At 43.6% G+C, this 21,338-nt stretch overlaps 1 protein-coding gene across 1 annotated transcript in view; it reads right to left on the bottom strand.

The window, feature by feature from the left end:
- LOC126428287 (acetylcholine receptor subunit alpha-like) overlaps nt 1-21,338 on the bottom strand; it is a 737,302-nt gene that overhangs the window by 311,202 nt on the left and 404,762 nt on the right. The gene's annotated exons all lie outside the window — the stretch shown is intronic.

Below are 21,338 nucleotides of genomic sequence, written 5' to 3'. Positions count from 1 at the left end.
AGTGGATAACTCAGCTGCCTGGTAAGCAGGAGATCCTAGGTTCGAGACCTAGTCTGACACACATTTTCACTCGTAGGCGCTCGTCCCAAAGTTCCCAATGCAGATGAAATCGTAAGTTCCTTACCTTTCCTTTTCTTTCTCTCCACTCCATCTTCAGTTTACTTAATATGTGAGCATTATTGCTCACTGCCTGCGTTCCCATTCATGCTTGATGCCTTTTCTTACGGCGATGGCATCTTCCAATACTATAACTCTTCATGTCATTCTGCCACAAACGTGCTACTGTGATTTCAGGAGCATGACAGTGAACTCAAGCTGATTTTTGGTCACGAAATTCGTCTGATCTGAACCTGATTCAACGCATCGATCGAAGACGCTAGTGGGCGCCAGCTGCAGGTCCGTAAACCACCCTAACCCCCCTACCCCCTCCCGTAATTTGCGGGAAGTGAGTTACCCTTGAGTCGGCATCTTGTGCGACCTTCCACCAAAAACCTACCAAGGACATATCGAGTCCATGCCATACACAGAATCTCTGCTGTATTGCTTCTCTACAGATAGACTAATAAAATATTAAGGTACTCATTATGTCTTCGCTCATCAGTATTGTTCCGTAACATAAGACTGTAGTTGTCATAATCGGCACCTATTAACGATCAAAGCTACTTTCGTGCGTTACAAAATTCAATTGTCCACTTTAACTTAGCGAAAACCGCTACAAGGTACACTACTGGCCATTAAAATTGCTACACCATGAAGATGACGAGCTGCTGACGCGAAATTTAACCGAAAGGAAGAAGATGCTTTGATATGCAAATAATTAGCTTTTCAGAGCATTCACACAAGCTTGGCGCCGGTGGCGACACCTACAACGTGCTGACATGAGGAACGTTTCCAGCCGATTTCTCATACACAGACAATAGTTGACCGGCGTCGCCTGGTGAAACGTTGTTGTGATGCCAATTGCAAGGAGGAGAAATGCGTACCATCGCGTTTCCTACTTTGATAAGTGTCGGATTGTAGCCTACCTCGATTGCGGTTTATCGTATCGCGACATTGCTGCTCGCGTTGGTCGAGATCCAACGACAGCAGAATATGGAATCGATGAGTTCAGGAGGGTAATACGGAACGCTGTGCTGGATCCCAACGGCCTCGTATCACTAGCAGTCGAGATGACAGGCATCTTATCCGCATGGCTGTAGCGGATCGTGCAGCCACGTCTCGAACCCTGAGTCAACAGATGGGGACGTTTGCAAGACAACACACTATCTGCACGAACAGTTCGACGACTTTTGCAGCGCCATGGACTATCAGCTCGGAGACCATGGCTGCGGTTACCCTTGACGCTGCATCACAGACAGGAGCCCTGGGTGCACGAATGGCAAAACGTCATTTTTTCAGATGAATCCAGGTTCCGTTTATTCCAGCATGATGGTCGCATCTGTGTTTGGCGACATCGCGGTGAACGCACATTGGAATCGTCTATTCGTCATCACCATGCTGGCGTATCACCCGGCGTGATGGTATGTGGTGCCATAGGTTAAACGTCTAGTCACCTCTTGTTCGCACTGACGGCACTTTGTGCACTTTGCATTTCAGATGTGTTACGACCGGTGGCTCTACCCTTCATTCGATCCCTGCGAAACCTTACATTTCAGCAGGATAATGCACGACCGCATGTTGCAGGTCCTGTGCGGGCCTTTCTGGATACAGAAAATGTTCGACTGCTGCCCTGGCCAGCACATTCTCCAGATCTCTAACTAATTGAAAACGTCTAGTCAATGGTGGCCGAGCAACTGGCTCGTCACAATACGCCAGTCACTACTCATGATGGACTGCAGTATCGTGTTGAAGCTGCATGGGCAGCTGTACCTGTACACGCCATCCAAACACTGTTTGTCACAAATCGTGCAACCCTTTTATGTATTGCATTGATCTCACATGTTAGGGAAAACGTACTGAAGTATAATATTCAAGACTGGTTGCTTCAGTGTTTCCTAAGAGACTCTCATAGGGTCTAAATTATAGATTGTTTAGATTTTTGCAATTTATGTAGCGTTCGCGTTCGTATTCCCCACGATTAAATTTACTACATACTGAATGTACCTAAATTCGCTTTGGATGGTCAGTTGTACGTAATTGCTGGTTATAAGTGGTAGCAGCCATGAATCAATTAGATAGTAGATGGAAACTTCAGAAAAACTTAGAAGCACAAAAACTGGCTGTTATGGTGGGATGCGTGGAAGAGGTTAAAAATAATTACCAATTTTAATAAACTTCAGTATCAACTGTTTTTTTTTTGTGTCGAATCCGAAGAATTATGGATCACACACACCAATTACTGATAACTTCTTATATCTGATAGTCTTTCTTTTTCGTTCTTCCTAAAACTTTTCCAGTATATCACTCTACTGTTTCCTCTGCTCCTCGCTTAAAATTCTTATTCATTTGTTTCTTTTGTTTCTTTTTTCTTTCTCTGGAAAACTCTCTATGTTCTTAATTTTGATTCCGAGCATTTCTCTGTCGCCTTCCAACAAAACATTCATTTAGTAGAGGTATTTCTGAGTTTGATTGATTAATTTACTTTTGTTGTTAAAGTAAGGGTACCTTTGTTTATTTTGTCTGTTTTGAGCCATTTGTTAAACATCCCAGATATAATTTACTAAAGTATAAATGATTATAAAAAATTCATTTTGTTATTTTTATATTTTAAAAGTTTTTATCAGAATACTATTAATGAAAAGGAAGAAAAATTTTGAAAAATATAAACAGGTTGGTCCATTGATAGTGACCGGGCCAAATATCTCAAGAAATAATCATCAAACGAAAAAACTACAAAGAACTCGTCTAGCTTGAAGGAGGAAACCAGATGGCGCTATTGTTGGCCCGCTAGATGGCGCTGCCATACGTCAAACGGATATCAACTGCATTTTTTTTTAACGGGAACCCACATTTTTTATTACACATTCGTGTAGTACGTAAAGAAATATAAATGTTTTAGTTGGACCACTTTTTTCACTTTGTGATAGATGGCGCTGTAATAGTCACAAACGTATAAGTACCTGGTATCACGTAACATTCCGCCAGTGCGGACGGTATTTGCTTCGTGATACATTACCCGTGTTAAAATGGACCGTTTACCAATTGCGGAAAACGTCGATATCGTGTTGATGTATGGCTATTGTGATCAGAATGCCCAATGGGCGTGAGATATGTATGCTGCTCGGTATCCTGGACGACATCATCCGAATGTCCGGACCGTTCGCCGGATAGTTATGTTATTTAAGGAAACAAGAAGTGTTCATCCGCATGTGAAACGTCAACCACGACCTGCAACAAAATATGATGCCCAAGTAGGTGTTTTAGCTGCTGTCGCGGCTAATCCCCACGTCAGTAGCAGACAAATTCCGCGAGAATCGGGAATCTCAAAGATGTCGGGGTTGAGAATGCTACATCAACATCGACTGCACCCGTACCACATTTCCATGCACCAGGAATTGCATGGCGACAACTTTGAACGTCGTGTACAGTTCTGCCACTGGGCACAAGAGAAATTACGGGACGATGACAGTTTTTTCGCAGGGGTTCTAATCAGCGACGAAGCGTCATTCACCAATAGCGGTAACGTAAACCGGCATAATATGCACTATTGGGCAACAGAAAATCCACGATGGCTTCGACAAGTGGAACATCAGCGACCTTGCCGGGTTAATGTATGGTGCGACATTATAGGAGGAAGGATAATTGGCCCCCATTTTATCGATGGCAATCTAAATGGTGCAATGTATGCTGATTTCCTACGTAATGTTCTACCGATGTTACTACAAGATGTTTCACTGCATGACAGAATGGCGATGTACTTCCAACATGATGGATGTCCAGCATATAGCTCGCGTGTGGTTGAAGCGGTATTGAATAGCATATTTCGTGACAGGTGGATTGGTCGTCGAAGCATCATACCATGGTCCGCACGTTCACCGGATCTGACGTCCCCGGATTTCTTTATGTGGGGAAAGACGATGTATATTTGCTATTGTGATCCACCGACAACGCCTGACAATATCCTTCACCGAATTGTCAATGCATGTGCGAACACTATGGAAGGCAAACTACTCGCTGTTGAGAGGAATGTCGTTACACGTACTGCCAAATGCATTGAGGTTGACGGACATCATTTTGAGCATTTATTGCATTAATGTGGTGTTTACAGGTAATCACGCTGTAACAGCATGGGTACCTTGAAATGATAAGTTCACAAAGGTACATGTATCACATTGGAACAACCGAAATAAAATGTTCAAACGTACGTACGTTCTGTATTTTAATTTAAAAAACCTACCTGTTACCAACTGTTCGTCTAAATTTGAAAGCTTATGTTTGTGACTATTACAGCGCCATCTAGCGGGCCAACCATAGCGCCATCTGGTTTCCCCCTTCAAGCTAAACAAATTTTGTTCTTTGTAGTTTTTTCGTTTGACGCTTCTTTCGTGAGATATTTGGCCCGGTCACGATCAATGGACCACCCTGTATTTCGTTTGTTCATGTGTTCAGTACGCAGTTTGTCCTTTCCGAGTCTTATTTCTTAGCGTGGTACGTATTTGGGCTGGACCGTTCCACGACCGAATTTTGGTGTGTCTGTACCAGCAGGGGACAGGGGGGGTGGGGGGGGGGGGGTGGAGGAGGGAGATGAGTAGCGTGTGAGGCTTTTATATCCCGCTTGCTTTTACGCATTCCTATGAGCAGCTTTAAGGTCTCTTAAGTGATACAACTGTGCTTTATCACATGTCAAAATCTAAATATCTTCTGACATGTATGCATGTCGTCGTCGTATCCTTGTCTCGGGTCTTATAATGCTGTTAACATCTTTAACGTGAATCACACCGAGTCACTAGTATTGTATACTGTGTACATGACAACTGCTAAAAATCACCAAAATATTGAACCATGTATTCTTCCTAACATACTGCACTGGCGCAATAATTTTAATATCCTGTCATTCCTGGCATTGCAATTTTAACGCACTTCTGTAATGTCCTACGGGTCATGTGGTCAGTCACTACAGAATATCCATTGATGAATATTTGACCATCCAAGGTTGAATGTTCTCAGTGTAGTACTACTTCGATGGAGCTGTAAATACCTTGTTCATGAGTTGTATCCCATGTTTTGTATAAGAGGAAGGCTTATTATGGTATTTTATTTGCTGTGGGCAAGACAAACAAGGTCAATATTTTGTGTGTGTGTGTGTGTGTGTGTGTGTGTGTGTGTGTGTATGTGTGTGTGTGTGTGTGTGTGTGACAGTGTTATGGCCATCAAGAATTAGCAGGAGAGGATCTTCTTTCGTAGCTTGGTCGTCATAATTAAGATTCGAAAGCAGTCTGTAAATAGATTTTCTTGAACCCACCCACGTGGAGCCGCTCTCATTAAAATGCCTAGCAGGTTTCTCATCGTGAAAATCATTAGTGGTGGGACAAAAGTTCCTCCCGGACTCATTCAACACTCAGCAGTAATGATAAGACCTGCTTCCCCTCTACTCCCCCTTTCACCCCACTCGATGGTATCTGAAGCAGCAACGCGGCGTGTGCCTCTGAGAACGGCGGTCAATCGAGGGAGCTAGCTTTATTCGATGGACAATCCTGACTCGTGCTAACTAATTATAACATTCGGCTGATTGGGATGTTCATCGAGCTCACGCTTCGGGAAACTAAATTCCTGAAAGCATGAGCGCAATAAAGCGGAAGTTGTTGAGCCAAAACACTTCTGTGGCGGCATATGAGATTGAGTACTTAACACTTTCTTTCACGCAGTGACAGAAAACGCCTTATGTCGTTTTTCATCATACTGACAAAGAATTACTTGGTGACCAACTGCGACTGTTTTCAGTACGTACATTATTTCCATGATAAAATGTTATTTTTTTGTGTAAGTTTCATGAAATCGCCGAATTTGATCTTGTAACTTTACCAATGAATGCATGTGGGATTCCATTTCTCTCACATGACTGCCATAACGAACACTGCGGATGAACTCATCTGAGCTCATAGAATATCGTTAGCATCACATACTTGACAAGTTTCTCTTCCTTATCATTAAATAGAATAGACCACTTTCAGATTCCTGTACTAACTTGATCGTTCGAGAGAGAAGTTCAGACCAAAAAGCGTTGGTATAGTGGTTTTAGTAGAATAAATTACTTTCACAAATTAGGAACAAAGAAATTAATGGAATTGTTGAGAAACCTTTTCGAAAGATGTTTAAATGGGGAAGATGTCCCAAATGATTTGAAAGTAGGATATATTTCAGTGATACATAAAAAAGGAGCGAAAGATGAGTGTAAAAATTATAGGGGAATAACAGTGACCAATACCTTCAGTAGATTATATGGAAGAATTATTAAATATTTGTTAGAACAAGAATACAAAGAAAAGGAGGCTGAAGAACAAGCAGGTTTTAGAGCTGGAAGATCAACAATTGATCATATCTTTTGTCTACAACAAATTATTGAACAAAAAATGGTTCGGGCACAACCTATTCATAGATATAGAAAAAGCCTATGATAGTGTGCCTTTATCCAGTTTATGGAAAGTTTTAATATCAATAGGAATAAATCCAAGAATAATTGAAGCAATTCAAAATTTATATAAAAATTCTATTTCAAAAATAAAAATTGGTAAATATCTATCACATGGATTCCAAGTCACAAAAGGATTACGTCAAGGATGTAGCATCTCACCTACATTGTATAAAATATATACAGAAGTAACTTTACAGAATTGGAAGAAAAAATGTCACGCTATGGGAATACCAATAAATGATAGAACAATATACTCGTTACAATTTGCAGATGACCAACTGATTATAGCCGAAGACTATGAGGACATAGAGTATATGACCAGAAAATTGATTCAAGAATATAAAAAATCAGGTCTAAATGTGAACATGAATAAAACAAAGTACATGGTAATTGGTGGAGTGAATGGAGACTTAATATTAGAAGAAGGGATGGGAACAATAACAGCTACTGAGGAATATAAATATTTAGGTGTGAAAATTACAAATGATGGGAAACAGGACAAAGAAATTAGATCAAGAATAAACTCTGGAAAGACGACAATCTCTTTATTGAATGGAATTCTCTGGGACAAACACATAACAACTGATAACAAAATAAGGATTTTTAAAACAATAGTTAGGAGCATTATTACGTATGGTTCAGAAGTGTGGACAACAAAATGGCAACTGAAATCAAAATTATTAGCCACAGAAATGGATTTCTGGAGACGTTCAGCAAGAATATCAAGACGAGAAAGAATAAGAAATGAAGTAATCAGAGACAAGATGAAATGTAAAAATTCAATTATTGATTTCATCGAGCACAAACAACTTAAATGGTATGGACACAACAGACGAATGGAACAGGAAAGGATACCAAAATGCATAATCGACTGGGTACCAATTGGAAGAAGAAAAAGGGGACGACCACCTGATACATGGATACAGGGAGTTCAGTCAGCAGTGAGGAAGAACAACATTCCTGGAGATTTATGGACAAATAGAGAAGAGTGGAGAACAATAATTAGTGACTTACTGTAATCTAGAATAGGTGCTGGAAAAATGTACTCACATTGTAAACCCAGAATAATAATAATTACTTTCACAGCATTTAGGGAGATGTGTCTTTTTACTGACAGAACCTGTAAAGCATTAATAATGACATTTTTATTCCAAATCTTCCTTTTTACGTTCTGGGAGTTACGTCGTTACGAGGCATACACAAATCCGATCAGAAGCTCCACAGGGATTGCAATTTGTGTTGTTTCCTATTAGAGGCACACACTGCAATCCTAAAATTTCTCATCTAACTCTAAACACACAGCACAAAATTAATACCTGATCGTAAAAATCGATAAGGATACGATGATGATAAAGTCCCATACTGTGTAACAAGGCGTAGGGGACGATGCGGGAGACCCGCACCGCCGTACTAGACAAGGGCCTAGCGGAGGTGGTTTGTCATTACCTTCCTCCGACCGAAACGGGGATGAATGACGATTGTGAAGACGACACAACAGCCAGTCATCTAAAGGCAGGTTAAAATTCCTGACCCCGCCGGGAATCGAACGCGGGACCCCATGCTCGGGAAGCGTCAACGCTACCGCGAGACCACGAACTGCGGGCGATAAGGATATAACATAAGAAAAGAAATGGCCGGTCATAAGAAGTGAATTGTAAATACTATAAATTTTAATTAATATTTTATAGAAACATAATACTTTTTTAATGATGTAAGGTATGCTTACTTTTTACCGATCTGTTTAATAATATACCTTCAAAAAATACGAAATAAAAGTTTGGCGTACTTCGTGTCAGATTAAGACCTTATGGCGCGACACATTCTCACTACTCGCCGAAAAAGTCATATCAAAACAACAGGTTTAGAAATTAACTCTCTCTTTCATAAATTTCTGCCGGTGCCCATGTCAGTAGCTCACTGGCTCATTGGCTGGCAGTCAGATGGAGCTGCTACCTAATAGAAGTACTTGTAGTTACCGTCATCTGCAATTCAGAGACTGGTTTGACGCATCTCTATATGCTAGTCTACCCTCTGCAAGTTTCCTCGAATGTAACTAGCTTAACCTACATCTATCTGACTCTGCTTACTGTATTCATCTCTTGGTCTCCTCTACAATTTTTACCTTCCTCTCTCCCTCCATTACCAAATTGATGATTCATTGATGCCTCAGTATGTATCTGGTCAACCGATACCTTCTTGAGTTAAGTTGTGCCACAAAGTTCTTTTCTTCCCAATTCTATTCAGTACCTCCCTATTAGTTACTCGATGTATCCATCTTATCTTCACCACCCTTCCACACCACACATTTTAAAAGCTTGTAGTCTCTTCACTTTCGTACTTGGATATTCTCCAGATTAATATCTCCAGAAGAGACGTCGTAACACATTTGTATAAAATGTTAACAAATTCCACTTTTTCATAAATGTATTCCTTGCTCTTGCGAGTCCACATTTTATACTCTCTCCATTTCGATCGCTAGTTATTTTTTCCCCACAAGCAACAAAACTCATCTACTATTTCCAGTATCAGTTTCTGTTTCTGTCTCGGCAACGCCCAATTTAATTCGACTACATTCCATTCTCCATGTTTTACCTTCGTTGGTCTTCATTTTATAACCTCTAGCTTAGACGCTATCTATTTTGTTGAACCGGCTCTTCCAAATTCTTTATCGACTCTTACAGAATTACTTAAACTACGTCACTAGCACACCTCAATCTTTCTATTACCCCCCCCCCCCCCCCTTATATTTTACTTCAATTCCCAAATTTTCTCCTTGATTTTATTCACTGCTTGCTCAGTCTACACATCTACACAATAAAGAACGTCGAGGATGAGCTACAAACCTTTCTCACTCCCTTATCCACTACTGCTACTGCTTCTCGTTCACGCCTTCGACTCACAACTACAGTATAGTTTCTGTAGAAGTTGTGGAAACTTTGATTTCTGCTACCTACAGAGTTTCGAAGACTGTACTCCAGCAAATTTTGTTCTAAATGTAGAAATGCTATAAATGTAGGTCCGAGTTTTTTCAACCTCCAATCTACAAAAAGTCGTACAGTCAGTACTGTCTCGCGTGTTCCTACATTTCTTCAGAACCCAGACTCATCTTCCCCGAGATCGGCTTCCACAGCTTTATTCATTCTGCTGTAAATGATTCGTAACAGTGCAGCAGCAGTAATAGCATCGAAGGAAACAAACACAGCGTGAGAACATGGCCGGAGCAAAAAAAAAAAAAACAAAATACGTGTCGCCTGGAACAGGATTCACTTTTCTCCTGCTGCTGCACCTCCAGACAGACCTAGAAGAATCACGAACGGTGTTGAGAACAGTTGTACACAGTTGCAGCAGACAGCTGTCCATGGCTGCACCTGCGAAAGTGGACAGAAACAGTGTGTCACATGCAGTGCACAGAGTTACAATTCCAATGTAGTTTCCTCCAAGTTCTGAAATGGTCGAAATTTCAAACTGCAGCAAACAACAATGCGAAATGCAGTGAAACGTCGTGAACTACTCTACGCAATGGCGGCTGCAACAATTTACACACTTCACTTCACACGCTGACGCAACAGTCAGACCTCATGCAACAGTCATCACAATAACAGCGGTACATTAGCGTTTGTTATGGTTGCGTCTGCTCATTGAAACCACGGTGCTGCGAGAATGTACTCTTCCGCAATCGTAAGCTACAGCGTCTTTGCTTACGCTCAATAGGCCCTAGTAGAATTACCGACGATGCAGTTCATGTGTTGACTTCCAAGGCCGGCAAATACCAAAATACCTTTTTTTTGTGTTCTCTGCTGTGTAGTCAAGTGCTCGAACATGAAGCTATATTAATAACGACTTATCCTGAAAAAAATGGAAATTTGCAGTAGGAATAGTGGAGATTGCTCTGAGCACTATAGGAGGTCATCAGTCCCCTAGAACTTAGAACTACTCAAACCTAACACATCATACACATCCATGCCCGAAGCAGGATTCGAACCTGTGACAGTAGCGGTCGCACGGTTCCAGACTGTAGCGCCTAGAAGCGCTCGGCCACCCCGGCCGACAATAGTGGAGATAACAGCAGTTTTGGCGAAGAGTTCTCGGGCTTCCAGCCGGGTGGCGGTGTCTTCAAACTGCGACGTTTCGACGAGTGACATACTCATCATCTTCTGGCGAAGTGCCGAGACTTTGCGGATGCCGGTCCCTTTATACATGCGGTGTGCCCCCCACCACCTGGCCGCGGGAGGCTGGGTCCAGAGGTGCCGGCGGGCTGGGTGGAGGGGGAAGCGGGTGCGCCGTTCGTGTCTCCGTCAGAGCATTCTGATCGCGTCTCATGAGCTGAACGGTTCTTGTTGCGTTCCCGGCGTATCGCGGCTAATGCAGGATTCCAGGCTGCGCTCAGTTGATAGCTTTCGTCCCTGCTCACAAGATTCTCGTGGACCCGTATCTCTATTGATTCCTCAATGACGCCATCCCAACAGCTCCCGGCTCGGCACAGCACCCCGGCGTTTTCGTAATCAAAGGTGTGGCTTTCCCCGATGCCATGCTCAGCTATAGCAGACTTCTCCATCCGTCCAAGTCGAACATGCCTGATGTGTTCCTCGCACCCCTCAGAGATGCAGCGCTGCGCCCGACCGATGCACTGCACACCACACGCGCAGGCAACGCCGCATATACCAGGTGTGCTCAGCCTGAGTGGGTCCCCAGCTGAGCCCAGCAGCCCTCCCGTCCTCGGCGGTGGTCGGAAGACGGCATTTACGCTTGCTTCTCCCACCCGCACCCGCTTCCCCCTCCACCCCGCCCGCCGGCTCCTCTGGACCCAGCCTCCCGCGGCCAGGTGGTGGGGGGCACACCGCAGGTATAAAGCGACCTGCATCCGCAAAGTCTCGGCACTTCGCCAGAAGATGATGAGTATGTCACTCGTCGAAACGTCGCAGTTTGAAGACACCGCCACCCGGCTGGAAGCCCGAGAACTCTTCGCCAGCTGTATACGCTGGGAAAGCATACATTCACAACAGCAGTTTTATTCGGCATTTACTATCGATAAGAGAGAGGTAATACCATTTGCAGCGCATTTCGTCATCCAAGGTGTCATGATGGAGACAGTGGAAGGAAGGATATTTGGCTCGCTTTACCGCTAACATCGCCAAATCCAATAGTCAACATGCCGATCCCATAGAGATAAAGGATAAAGGCCAGGAGAAGAAAGAAGAAAGAAGAAGACGTGCCAATTGTTTGGCTGAAATTGGAGAGACATACATGTGAGGAATGTGGAGTATGATTTGATATATTTTGAGTCAAGATTTGATTTTATGGTTGATATAAATTGGAATATAATCTAACTTGTACGTTACCTATTGTCGTTATACACTACTGGCCATTAAAATTGCTACTCCACGAAGATGATGTGTTACAGATGCGAAATTTAACCGACAGGAAGAAGATGCTGTGATATGCAAATGATTAGCTTTTCAGAGCATTCACACAAGGTTGGCGCCGGTGGCGACACCTACAACTTGCTGACATGAGGAACGTTTCCAACCGATTTCTCATACACAAACAGCAGGTGACCGGCGTTGCCTGGTGAAACGTTGTTGTGATGCCTCGTGTAAGCAGGAGAAGTGCGTACCATCACGTTTCCGACTTTGATAAAGGTCGGATTGTAGCCTATCGCAACTGCGGTTTATCGTATCGCGATATTGCTCCTCGCGTTGGTCGAGATCCAATGACTGTTAGCAGAATATGGAACCGGTGGGTTCAGGAGGATAATACGGAACTCCGTGCTGGATCACAACGTCCTCTTATCACTAGCAGTCGAGATGATAGGCATCTTATCCGCATGGCTGTAACGGATCGTGCAGCCACGTCTCGATCCATGAGTCAACAGATGGGGACGTTTGCAAGACATCAAGTGTTGTGGTTGGCAGGAGAACCAACACCGTGTTACTAGAGGAAGCCGAAAGGCACGCGTTTTAGCTCACGCAGGCTGGTGTGAGGTCTGGAACAGGACAAGGAAATTAGAATTTAGAAAAAACGGACGTAGCTGGTGGAATACTTAACTTTAATCCATTAATGGTGAACGTCGCTCTGGACGGTACATTATTCACAGTGTCAATAGTAACTGGTAGTGGCACCTTGCTAGGTCGTAGCAAATGACGTAGCTGAAGGCTATGCTAACTATCGTCTCGGCAATTGAGAGCATATTTTGTCAATGAACCATCGCTAGCAAAGTCGGTTGTACAACTGGGGCGAGTGCTAGGAAGTCTCTCTAGACCTGCCGTGTGGCGGCGCTCGGTCTGCAATCACTGATACTAACGGACCGCGGCCGATTTAAAGGCTACCACATAGCAAGTGTGGTGTCTGGCGGTGACACCACATCAACCATCTGCATAAACAGTGCGACGACGTTTGCAGCAGCACAGACTATCAGCTGCGAGACCATGGCTGCGGTTACCCTTGACGCTGCATTACAGACAGGAGCGCCTGCGATGGTGTACTCAGCGACGAACCTGGGTGCACGAATGGTAAAACATCATTTTTTCGGATGAATCCAGGTTCTGTTTACAGCATCATGATGGTCGCATCCGTGTTTGGCGACATCGCGGTGAACGCACATTGGAAGCGTGTATTCGTCATCGCCATACTGGGGTATCACCTGGCGTCATGGTACGGGGTGTCACTGGTTACTCGTCTCGGTCATCTCTTGTTCGCATTGACGGCACTTTTAACGGTGTACGTTACATTTGAGATGTGTTACGACCCGTGGCTTTACCCTTCATTCGAATCCCTACATTTCAGCAGGATAATGCACGAACGCATGTTGCAGGTCCTGTGCGGGCCTTTCTGGATACAGAAAATCTTCGACTGCTGCCCTGGCCAGCACATTCTCCAGATCTCTCACGAATTGAAAACGTCTGGTCAACGGTGGCCGAGCAACTGGCTCGTCACAATACGCCAGTCACTACTCTTGATGAACTGTGGTATCGTGTTGAAGCTACATGGGCAGCTGTACCTGTACACGCCATCCAAGCTCTGTTTGACTCAATGCCCAGGCGTATCAAGGCCGTTATTACGGCCAGAGGTAGTTGTTCTGGTTACTGATTTCTCAGGATCTATGCACCCAAATTGCGTGAAAATGCAATCACATGTCAGTTCCACTATAATATATTTGTCCAATGACTACCCGTTTATCATCTGCATTTCTTGTTGGTATAGCAATTTTAGTGGCCAGGTCCGCAGCTCGTGGTCGTGCGGTAGCGTTCTCGCTTCCCACGCGCGGGTTCCCGGGTTCGATTCCCGGCGGGGTCAGGGATTTTCTCTGCCTCGTGATGACTGGGTGTTCTGTGATGTCCTTAGGTTAGTTAGGTTTAAGTAGTTCTAAGTTCTAGGGGACTGATGCCCATTGATGTTAAGTCCCATAGTGCTGAGAGCCATTTGAACCATTTTTAGTGGCCAGTAGTGTAACTTGTACGTTAGCTACTGTCGTTATACTTATGGACGTGAATTATTAACAAAAGTACACTGAGGGAAAAAAATCGCAACCCCCAAGGAGGAACTGTGCGACATAAACCTAGGTTGGCAGGCGTGTTTCCACATCTGAGACATGATGGCTCTTCATATTTTGCGCCGGTCACATAAGATTGGTGTTAGTAGCTAAACAAGGAGACTGCGCATCGTGTTTTTGCTTTATATACACGCTGTAACGATCAGAAGCGTTAGTTACCTTTGCGACAGTACGTGGTGAGCTGGGGGTTAGTCAAGAATGCCTCTAAGGCGACGAAGTAATCATTATCAATCCGTCACTGAGTTTGAACGAGATCGTGTAATAGGGCTACGAGAAGCTGGATTTCCCTTCTGCGTTATTGCAGGAAGACTTGGCAGGATGTACATGATTGTTGGCAGCGGTGGCCACGACAATTTACTGTCGCAAGAAAATGGGGTTCCAGACTGCCATGTGGCACTACCGAGAGGGACGACTATCGCGTTCGACTCATGGCTATGGAGCATCATACTGCAGCAATTTCGGCAGAAATTGGCACAACGAACGACGATCTACTGCAAATATGTTACTTCAAGGACAGGTCAGAGCAAGATGTCCTGTAGCGTTTGTAACGCCGGAAATGCATCTCCTCCTATTTCCATCTATTGTACTATAATTTTTTTCCTTGTTTTGTTACCTCAAGATATGACATTTCTGTGTCTTTATATATTGTAATTATTTTACTATGTGTGTGTATATATATATATATATATATATATATATTGTAATTATTTTACTATGTATATATATATATATATATATATATATATATATATATATATACATAGTAAAATAATTACAATATATATATATATATATATATATTTATGCATTTATGTCGATGTATAATTGGTTTGTTTTGTAAATATTATTTGTATTTTTACGCTGGGTCTTACCTAGGGAAAACTATGCTATCGAACGAATACATCGATAGGTTGTGTGGAGAACCAGAGTGTTTAGGATCTTTGCAGGTCCACTTTGAACAGTTGACTTACATTTCAGTTTTGTTACGACCCGTGGCTCTACCCTTCATTCGATCCCTGCGAAATCCTACATTTCAGCAGGATAATGCACGTCCGCATGTTGCAGATCCTGTATGGGCCTTTGCGGATACAGAAAATCTTCGACTGCAGCCCTGGCCAGCACATTCTCCAGATCTCTCACCAATTCAAAACGTCTGGTCAATGGTGGCCGCGCAACTGCCGCGTGGAGCGCGGGTAGAGCAGACAGAGTCTGGCTCGAGTAGGGCAGTGGAGCAGGTGTGTCGTGTGACGCTCCCGCGAGTTGCCGCGCTTTCGGGGTTTGGAGCATGTAATTGCGCTCGACTTGATATGATAGTTTCTGACACGCTGTCGCGGACGGGAAGCATTAGCTGGTGCACATCGAGAGCCCGTTTGGCCTGGTGACCATGTCGAGAAGAAGGCACGCCAACATCCAGCTTCTGCAACTTCTGCAACAGCGACGGCCGACAATGACTGTCGCCACCTCCTCGATCGACGGCTTCAAACATTCAATCAACCAACAAGGAAGACTGGAAGCACATAAAGTGTAGTGGACTGGCAAGAGAGCCAATCCACTAGGAGGAAGCCGAAAGGCACGCGATTAAGCTCACGCAGGCTGGCGTGAGGTCTGGAACCGGACAAGGTATTTATAGTAGCAAAGAACGTACGTAACTACTAGAATACTTAACTTTAATTCATAATTGGTGAACATCGCTCTTGACGGTACATGTTTTATAGCATCAATAGTAACTGGTAATGGCGCCTTGCTAGGTCGTAGCAAATGACGTAGCTGAAGGCTATGCTAAACTATCGTCTCGGCAAATGAGAGCGTAATTTGTCAGTGAACCATCGCTAGCAAAGTCGGCTATACAACTGGGCGAGTGCTAGGAAGTCTCTCTAGACCTGCCGTGTGGCGGCGCTCGGTCTGCGATCACTGATAGTGGCGACACGCGGGTCCGACGTATACTAACGGACCGCGGCCGATTTAAAGGCTACCACCTAGCAAGTGTGGTGTCTGACGGTGACACCACATAAAGTTTTAGAACTGTATGGCAGACCTCAGTTTTTAAAACTGTTGCATCACAAAATTACAGCAACTTAGCTTGAACCTTTGTTGCTCATTGTCCCAATTGCATTACCAAGCAGGGTTCCTTCTTTTCCGAAATGAACCCGAGTGTCGTTGAAATTCAGACGCCAGCATTAAAGTAATATCATTCCATTTTACTGCTTTAATTTCAAAGTTCAGTTAAGGTATTCATAGCTGGCTACAATATTTAGATTACACAAGCACAAATTAAGAATGCGAATTTTGTTAGCATATTTTAGCTTACCTGTGACTGCAGCTCAGCTTGTTACGTACTAAATTTTACTATTGTTAATTGCTCAGAATCATTTAATTCAAGTTCAAAGTTAAATCTCTTATTTCTAAATTGCGTAGATTCAAGTAGCTTTTGAGATGATTGTTGAGGTAGCCCAAGACTAACCGTATTTTACTGAATTTCGATGTGCTTCAGAAACAAAGCTCACTATTAATTTCAGTCACTAAATTAACTTTCAATTTTCCGGTTTTATTAATTCTTTTGCTAAATTAAGTCAGAGTGTAGCGAAATTTATTACTTCTGACAAACTTTCAGTTTTCACACTACACGTGTCAACCTTCAGTTGCTACGCTTCTAGTGCTAATTATATGTGTAATAACCTTTCTTTTTCAGTTACTGTAGTAATTGCCCATAGGACTGGCGACCGTAATTTTCCCCAAATCTCAAATATCTAATTACCACTAGTTAATTGTTAACGTAACGGCCGCACATTTACTTTCTTTATTAACTTTACCCCTTTTCAAAATTAATTTCCACCAGTTTCAATGGCATTTTTCCTTTCATTTACATGTAACCCTTTCCTCCCCCTTTACCGACAGATTAGCTTCGGTGACGATTGCTTTTCCCAAATTTCCATTAGGTACACGCGGTTTAATTTTTCACTGTCATTAAGGTCGATAAGTGAGGGGGGAGGTTACACGTTCATTCCAGTGATCCCAAAGCACCGCTATTTGCGACTTCAGTGGTATCAAGAGATCTCACTGGAGGGCAGGATGGAGGTGGTTGTGTTTTCGGATGAAAGCTGGTTCTGCCTCAGTGCAGTGATGGCCGAGTTGGTTAGGGGGCTAATTGAGGGAGTGCAACCAACCTGTCTACGGGCAAGAGAGACTGGACATACATCTGGGGCTATAGTCTGAGGTGCGATTTCGTATGTCATCAGGAAAGCTGCCGTGGTTACCTAATGAAAAAAATGGAACACGTTCAGCGGTCCTTACGATGTTGCGTGGCTACCAGCTTCGGTGCTTCAGTGCTTCTAACTGACGATGAGAGTGTTATCTCCAATCGACAGTAGTCAACATCTATGAACTGTAGCTGTAACAACGGTGTTGTGTATTCAACCGTAAACTACCTAAACGGGTAGGCATACAATAAATAACATACACTACTGGCCATTAAAATTGCTACACCAAGCAGGAATGCAGATGATAAACGGGTATTCATTGGACAAATGTATTATACTAGAACTGACATGTGATTTAATTTTCACGCAATTTGGGTGCATAGATCCTGAGAAATCAGAACCCAGAACAACCACCTCTGGCCGTAATAACGGCCTTGATACGCCTGGGCATTGAGTCAAACAGAGCTTGGATGGCGTGTACAGGTACAGCTGCCCACGCAGCTTCAACACGATACCACAGTTCATCAAGAGTAGTGAGTAGCGTATTGTGACGAGCCTGTTTCTCGGCAACCATTGACCAGAAGTTTTGAATTGGTGAGACATCTGGAGAATGTGCTGGCCAGGGTAGCAGTCGAACATTTTCTGTATCCAGAAAGGCCCATACAGGACCTGCAACATTCGGTCGTGCATTATCCTGCTGAAATGTAGGGTTTCGCAGGGACCGAATGATGGGTAGAGCCACCAGTCGTAACACATCTCAGATGTAAAGTACACTGTTCAAAATGCCGTCAGTGCGAACAAGAGGTGACCGACACGTGTAACCAATGGCACCCCATCCCATCTCGCCGGGTGATACGCCAGTATGGTGACGACGAATAAACGCTTCCAATGTGCGTTCACCGCAATGTCGCCAAACACGGATGCGACCATCATGTTGCTGTAAACAGAACCGGGATTCATCTGAAAAAATGACGTTTTGCCATTCTTGCACCCAGGTTCGTCGTTGAGTACACCATCGCAGGCGCTCCTGTCTGTGATGCAGCGACAAGGGTAACCGCAGCCACGGTCTCCGAGCTGATAGTCCATGCTGCTGCAAACGTCGTCGAACTGTTCGTGCAGACGATTGTTGTCTTGCAAACGTCCCCATCTATTGACTCAGTGACCGAGACGTGGCTGCACGATCCGTTACAGCTATGCGGATAAGGTGCCCGTCATCTCGACTGCTAGTGATACGAGGCCGTAGGGATCTGACACGGCGTTCCGTATTACCCTCCTGAACCCATCGATTCGATATTCTGCTAAGAGTCATTGGATCTCGACCAACGCGAGCAGCAATGTCGCGATAATATAAATCGCAATCGCGATTGGCTACAATCCCACCTTTATCTAAGTCGTAAACGTGATGGTACGCATTTTTCCTCCTTACACGAGGCATCACAATACCGTTTCACCAGGCAACGCCGGTCAACTGCTGTTTGTGTATGAGAAATCGGTTGGAAACTTTCCTCATGTCAGCACATTGTAGGTGTCTCCACCGGCGCCAACCTGTGTGAATGCTCTGAAAAGCTAATCATTTGCATATCACAGCATCTCCTTCCTGTCGGTTAAATTTCGCGTCTGTAGCACGCCATCTGCGTGGTGTAGCAATTTTAACGGCAAGTAGTGTAGGAAGTACGGATGTAAGCGTTCAATTTTTTTTGACATAGGTGAACGACTCTCAGACTCCCAATAAGAAGGGTGGACATACAAAAACTGTCGTGGTTATCCCACGCACCTTGACTGCAAATTCGTAGTCAGTCTGATGATTCGACCTGTTGTGCTGCCATCATGAAAAGCATTCCACAGGGCGTTTTCCAACAGGATACCACTCGCCCAAGATTACCAATTGTCACGTGTTGCCTTGATCTGCTCAATCAACAGCTCTGGCTCCAAACGACCCCAAATGGGACATGATTGGACATGAACTGCTTCGTCATCCACAGACTGCATTAACCAATCCTGTATTGACCGAGCAAGTGAAACAGGCATGGTACTCCCTTGCACAAACTGGCACCAGGCAGCTGTAAAACACAATGATGCACGTTTGCATATTTGTGTTGAACATATTGGCGGTTACACCAGTTATTAATGTGTCAATAGTTCACATTTGCAACTGCTTATTTCGCGTTTACATTAACCAGTGATCTTGCTGTGATAATCACTGAAATATCTAACCTAGACAAAAGTATATCCAAAAGTTCATTAGTGTACATTAATTACTTTTTGCTGTTGTGATTTTTTTCGGTCGTGGTACGTTAATGTAAATAATTACTATTATAGCTGTAACAATCAGACAGCTCTTTCTTCTTTGTGGCAGTTGTTGCTAAACAAATATTACGTGTTTTTAAGTGAGACGTGTTTGTTAAGTAAGTACCGTTTTGAAATTAAAAAAAAGACATGCTAAGATAAAAATTTTATTTTTACATGAAAGCCTGTACCTTAATCTACTTTTCTACATAATTTCCGTCAATATCGAGGCACTTGTCATTACGTTGTACCAGTTTTTGAATACCCTCGTCATAGAAGTCTGCCGCCCGACTTGTTAACCACTGCATCACCACTGTTTTGACTTCGTCATCGTCTTGAAGACGCTGACCGCCCAGGTGTTTCTTCAAGAGCAGGAACAGATGGTAGTCACTGGGTACAAGATCGGGGCTGTACGGAGGATGATCTACAGTTTCCCATCGAAAAGATGTGATGAAATCTTTGGTCTGATTCGCCACATGCGGACGGGCATATTCTTGCAGCAAAACGATGCCCTTGCTCAACTTGCCACGTCTTCTGTATTGAACGGCGCAGATTGTGCAATGTCTTACAGTAAACTGCTGCAATGATTGTCTCATTACGAGGCAGAAATTCCACGAGCAATACTCCTTTTCTGTCCCAAAAAACTGTGCACATGATTTTCCGGGCAGAAATTGTTTGCTTAAACTTCACTTTTCTGGGTGAATCTGAATGCCGCCATTCCATGGACTGTTGCTTTAATTCTGGTGTGACGTAGGCCACTTATGTTTCATCTTCAAGAAACACCTGGGCGGTCAGCGTCTTCAAGACGATGACGAAGTCAAAACAGTGGTGATGCAGTGTTTAACAAGTCAGGCGGCAGACTTCTCTGAGGAGTGTATTCAAAAAATGGTACAAAGTTATGACAAGTGCCTCAATATTGACGGATATTATGTAGAAAACTAGATTAAGGTACAGGCATTCATGTAAAAATAAAATTATTGACATATCTTATCACGTCTTTTTTTAATTTCAAAAGCGTACTTACTTAAAAAAAACACGCCTTATATCATTTTAATTTTTTCAGGCTCTTATTTATAACTGAATTTCGTTCACATTAGTCATACAAGTAACATGGGGCAACTGAGGAAAACAGAAACGTCCAAGTAGTAGATTTTTCGTAATTTACTGTGTTTTCATTACAAATTGTCTGTAACAAACCTTGCCGCGCGGGATTAGCCGAGCGGTCGGGGGCGCTGCAGTCATGGACTGTGCGGCTGGTCCTGGCGGAGGTTCGAGTCCTCCCTCGGAAATGGGTGTGTGTGTTTGCCTTAGGATAATTTAGGTTGAGTAATGTGTAAGCTTAGGGACTGATGACCTTGGCAGTTAAGTCCCATACGATTTCACACACATTTGAACATTTTTTTTATAACAAACCTTCCTATTTTTGGACTAGCAAAAGTTGATTTCCGGGTTGGGTTCAAATGGTTCAAATGGCTCCGACCACTATGGGACTTAACTTTTAAGGTCATCAGGCCTTTAGAACTTAGAACTACTTGAACCTAACTAACCTAAGGACATCACACACATAGATGCCCGAGGCAGGAATCGAACCTGCGACCGGCCGGCGGTAGTGGTCGAGCGGTTCTAGGCGCTACAGTCCGGAACCGCACGACCGCTGCGGTCGCAGGTTCGAATCCTGCCTCGGGCACGGATGTGTGTGATGTCCTTAGGTTAGTTAGGTTTAAGTAGTTCTAAG

This window comes from Schistocerca serialis, chromosome 12 (genome assembly GCF_023864345.2).
Source record: "Schistocerca serialis cubense isolate TAMUIC-IGC-003099 chromosome 12, iqSchSeri2.2, whole genome shotgun sequence".
NCBI lineage: Eukaryota > Metazoa > Arthropoda > Insecta > Orthoptera > Acrididae > Schistocerca > Schistocerca serialis.
Note: the sequence above shows the minus strand (reverse complement) of the source record. Positions and strands in the feature narration are given on the sequence as shown.